The sequence below is a fragment of the Lycium ferocissimum genome, unplaced genomic scaffold (genome assembly GCF_029784015.1).
Source record: "Lycium ferocissimum isolate CSIRO_LF1 unplaced genomic scaffold, AGI_CSIRO_Lferr_CH_V1 ctg6870, whole genome shotgun sequence".
NCBI lineage: Eukaryota > Viridiplantae > Streptophyta > Magnoliopsida > Solanales > Solanaceae > Lycium > Lycium ferocissimum.
Genome location: NW_026726538.1, coordinates 25,067 through 30,752, shown reverse-complemented (window position 1 = coordinate 30,752; position 5,686 = coordinate 25,067).

The window sequence follows — 5,686 nt, the reverse complement described above, 5'->3', positions numbered from 1 at the left end:
CTTTCTTTTTGGCATGAATTACATGAAACGAGCGAACGATGAACATACATGACTCCAATGAATTCTAGTTCTCAGTGGTACTTGACATGATAGTTGTCTTTGACTCTCCAGTGTTGGTTCATTCTAATTATTCTATTGAGTCTCAGAAGATGATTTAATTTGTATGTGGTTGCTCCTGATATTCTATTCGTGCATAACGTTATTACATCATTTCATCGATTCCCAGGCCGAGTATGTATTCGTGCACAGTTTTATTACATTATTCACCGAGTCCTTCACTAGAGGGCCGGGTACGGTATATATATGATTATTATATTATCTATGGATCGGGCCATACGTTCCTCGGCATTATTAAATTATATATGGATCGGGCCGTTCGTTCCTCGACATTATTATATTATATATGGATTGGGCTGTACGTTCCACAGCACTATCAAAAAGATATTATAATCTATACCTATCATATGCCATAGAGTCAGTTTCAGTCATATAGAGTTACGCAGATATTCTCAGATATTTGCCACAATGCATTCAATTATTGATACTGGTTTTCATGATCCATCTATACTTGATGTTCTTAAGCCTTACATACTCGGTATATTGTTCGTATCGACGTCCCTTTGCTTGGAGGCGCTGTGTTCATGCCACACCGTCCCAGATTATTTTGCAGGTAAAAGTATTCAGCTAGGATGGTTGGCTACCGATGATTGGCAAACTCCATTTTCTTCTGGAGCAGTGGCGAGTCATTATGGTTATCATATGTGTGTATGGGTATGGCGGGGCCCTGTCCCGAATCATATGATTCAGGTGTTTACTCTTAGAGCTTTGCAGACAGTGTCCTGTGGTTAGTATGTTGAGATGTCATGTGTTGAGTAAAGCGACCATGTAGTTAGTTTGACTTACTCATTTTTTGATTAATTGAGTATCGTTCGTAAATTTATGTGGTTTGACTGAAAGTACTTTATTATATTTCCAAAAAAATTTATATGTCCAGTTTCATTGTGTTAATACCAGAGGGTTCGCTCAGCTCTAAGTAAGGGTTGGGTGCCCATCATGCCCTGATGAGATTAGGGTGTGACAAAGTGGTATCAGAGCAGTTCGTCCTAGGGGTTGTCTGCAAAGTCGTGTCTAGTAGAGTCTTGTTTATGGTGTGTTGCGCGCCACATTTATAAACAGGAGGCTACAGGGCATTTAGGATTGTTACTTTTCTTTCATATCTAAGATCGTGCGATAGAGCCAAGCTATAGAAAATGAGATTCTTTATACTAACCCTTGATTTCAGCAGAAGAACGGTATCGACAGAAAAAGTGATTGATGATATTGAAAGTTACAGAGGTAAGTCACTCCGTTGAGGCTACGTTATCCGAATATGTATTTATATGGTAATGGATTGGTTATCATAGAGGTAAGTCAGTATTCGTATAACAGAGGAATTGATTAAATGTATCTCTTGATGATAAGTTCAGTTATAAGTTTGTGAACTAAACAACTTGAACGAATCAGTACAAAGGTAAGCAACGGCACGAAAGATGTTTGTCGGGTAAGGTAAGAATATTGAGGTATGATTGAAATGTAAAGTTGAAGAATGAAAGGGAAAGTAAATAGGAAGGTCTAATAGGGCAGATCGCTAAAGGATCACCTACATCTCTAGGTGTGATATATGTGGTAAGTTTCGACATTTTTGTACTTTTACTTGAAATTGGGAGCCTTATGTGGCTAAGATATGTCATATATATATATATTAGCCCTGTGAGGCATTGTTGGTATTTGCTGCATGGAGGTTTTGGGATAGTATGAAATATAGAGGAAACTCTGCCAAAATTTTCCTAGAAATAAAAAGAGAATGAGATATAAGTTCGTAATATGTCTTGAAAGGTCGTGTCAACAGTAATGATAGGATGTGACTAAGTTGCGTGTACGGCTGACTTTGAGAAATAAGTTAACTATTGAATAGATGGTAATAGTAATTATGAGGTCGATATCGATATGGTAAAAAGAAATGCTAGGATAATTTCGAAGGGCTTGTGATACTAAGAGATGATTTAGAAAAGGCTAGCAAATCTTAATAGAGTGTTATATTGAGGTATCGACTGAATTGATAAAGGGGATAAATTATGACGAGTTTATAGTTAAAAGAAGTAATAGTATGATTAAGACAAGAGTACAAAGGAAGAAGAATTGTGACGAATATGAATGTATTGATAAGACAGCTTGTGAGGTATTAAGGATAAGATTGACCAGAAAGGGTAAAAGGTTAAGTACGCCTACTCCACAGAGTGTAATTAAACCATAGTAAGAATCGTGAATAAGGTTAAGAAGTGTTACACTATAGGATTGATTACGAACAGGATATAATGTGAATATAATGAGAATTGTTATGAAAATGAGTAAAGCCTAGTGAGGAAGTGACTAAAAGATATGACGTGATCTATGTGACTAAAGTATAAAGGCAAGTGTGAAACAGAAAGGCGAGCTATAGAACGAATAAGAAAGACTTATAAAGTTCTATAGGGAAAGTTCAGAATAAAGATTATGTGATAACAAAAATGCACAAGAAAAGAAGGAGTTAATTGAAAGAAGGAAATAAGAAGAATGCGAGCTAGTAGTGTAGTAATAGGTTATGACATGTATAGCTGAGAACACGAGCAATATAAGTGACAGAATTGTGAAAGACCAAACTACAGAAAGATGAGCAACGAGGTAGCATAAGATTCCTCGTGCACAGAATAAAAGATGGACATAGACTGGAGAAATGGTAAGGGAGTTCTAAAGGAAGCACCCAAGATAGACGTAATTAATTAAGTATGGGTATAGAAAGAAAAGGAAATATGCGAAGTACGCGTGCTTAAGAAGTATTCATATTATGAGAAAAGGAAGATGCATCTCCTATGAATATCCTATACCAAGATAGAACAAGTAAAGTATATAAAGGAATAAGTTGGAAAGAAAAATGTGGCCATGAGTTATGAGTTTACCGCACGACGATAAAGCGATAAAGCAAGGCTATCATCAACGACAAATACGATATGATTATGATTTGGTTTTGAAATCAATGTTAAGTGCAACACAAGAGTAGAAGAGTATGAGGCATAAGAGGTATTAGTTGCGCATGAGACTTAGATCTTTCAAAACAAAGATGACAGGTTTAAGGGAAAATGCATTTACGGTTACTATAAGTCGATATGGAAAAAAGAGGAATGACTTGAGACGGGAAGAAAAGGGAAAGATGACGCTATAAGTGAACTCTGAGTATCGAAGAAAGAATAGGATAAGTGACATTCCATAGATGGTACAGATAGCTAGACATACGACTATTTCGAGTATCCCTATGGGACAGAAGTTGTTAATTGAAGCGGATGTAGACATTGACTCATAACTAATGGTTGAGCTAAGTAAAATACATCCTTGTTTAGATTTCTATGTTGGCTGTATTACTTGATCACAAAATTGCAAGATGAGTATGTTAAGACTTCACATATGAATTCTTGTAGCTATAAATTATGGGAAATGGCATGAATATGATTCAGAATAATAAGGGAATTGAGGAAACGGATTTTAGAATGGTATAAGTAAGACCCTTAAAGGGGGGAAGCGAGTAAGGAAAATACAAGTGTAGGGATTGAAACGATGAATCCTAAGATGTGACAGATATAGACTCTAAAACAAAAAGTGAGAATTATGCAGAAATGAGTCTAATAGAGAGTAAATAAATGAACAAGAATCGAGCGGGTATACGAGGCATCATCTTTGGAAATCATTCATGAAGACCTTGAACAACATGGCATTGGGATCAAATAACTCAAGGAATATTACAAAGGATAGCGATGCTATACTGGAATAGAGGCAAAGGAATTGACAGTAGAGTCATTTGTTAATGATATTGCAATTTATAAGTGACAAATAAGAAGGGACATAAAGTTTTCTATAGTAGAATATAAGATTTGATAATCAAGGGACAAATAAAGGAAAGAAAAGAGTATGACGAGATAAGTTACAACAGATAGACAAAAGAGTTTTGGTATGTATGAGATGTGTAAAATAGAACGAACCAAAGGAAGGGAAGTTTACGAATAAGATTAGATGTTCATACACGAATCACACAAGAACGGTTATGTAACCTGCAAGTATTTACACGTCGAGAATGAAACCAATTGGATATTTAAAAGGTGGAGTAAGAGGTAAGCAAGAATAGTGTGTTTGTGATGCTTCAGGTCAGTTGAGGGAAAATACATGGTAAATTGAGTCGAAATGTTGAGTTGGAATTATCATTAAGGGAAAATAGGACAATTACTCTGAATATGATATAAGTATATGTTATATGTTTCCTTCGATAGCCCTGGGGTGTGTTAGATTACTTACGAATTCGATGGGAGAATTGGAATAAGGAGGAATAAAAAATAAAAAAGGGTAGAAGAGCAGCTCCACCGGAATGCACAAGCACCATTGATGAGTAGCGAAAGTTAGCAGATAATGGGTATGGTCAGACACCATAATGAGAACATGACTTAATTAATAAAGAGAGTGACGACAGATATAATCCAAGGAAAACCATGAAGGTTTAAAGGGGAATATTGGAAGGACTATAAGGAGTTGAAAATGAATCTGAGTACGATGACACTTGAAGTTAGATATGGACCATGGCGTATTCGTGTTGAATTAGTTATATTGCTATGAAATTACTACCGCAAAGGTTGATCAAGGTGACGATCATGACAAAGGATTTATAACAATAATGCAAGAAAAGTCTAAGATAAAGTCGACACTAAGGATAAGGCTTAAAATTGACTATAAGAAAAGGATGAGAGTAGAAAGACTTAGTATAAGGTAAGCTCATATGACGACAGTACTTCTACACCCTGGGGCAATCTGTGACGGAACATACTAGACGGGCATTGTAACATGAAGACTGAAATCCAAGGGCGATGTCCAGGAGTTCATGTACCCTATACAGCTTCATGGCTGGATGGTTAAGGGGGATATATGAATTAAGTGATTAAAGAAGGTGGCTATTGCAAGTAAAGAGTCCTAAGCTTTACAAGGAGAGGAAAGAGTCCACTACCATCTAACGACTCGGGGCACAACAGCTATTTAGAGGATCATAAGAATCATGGGACAATATGGAGTGGAAGGAGATGTATTGAGGATTATGGGAAAGCTACTTGTATAGTGTGCTTTCTGGTTGTGTAGAGGTTGGGTCTTAGTTCAGTTTAAAGAGGAAACTTTGGCAAAATTTTCGCACATTTCTAAGAGTAAACATTCGAGGACGAATGTTTCTAAAGGGGGAAAGGATGTAACAGCCCGTACCTTAGCATTAGGATGCATCATAGTAAAATCATATGAATTGGAAGAGATTACGGTAATACATGAGGTTATAAATGTAGCACCTCACCAGTTCGACGAATTTCAAAACTGTTATATGCAGTCTTGATATGGTATTTTCTCTTAGGTGAAAACCTTTTAGTAAAAATTTGACAAGTATGATTTCAGGCAGTTATGATGATTACTACTTGCGGATATGCTTCAAATTATACCCTTGATACGCGGAATTTTATAAATGGGATTTTCTATATTATAAAGATAGAAATTATTTTCTCATAAAAACAAAAGGTATCTTTTACCATTTTGAGAATTAAAATATTTGTACTCTTGATATTAGTTGGCAAAATCAGTTTTGATAAAATGTATA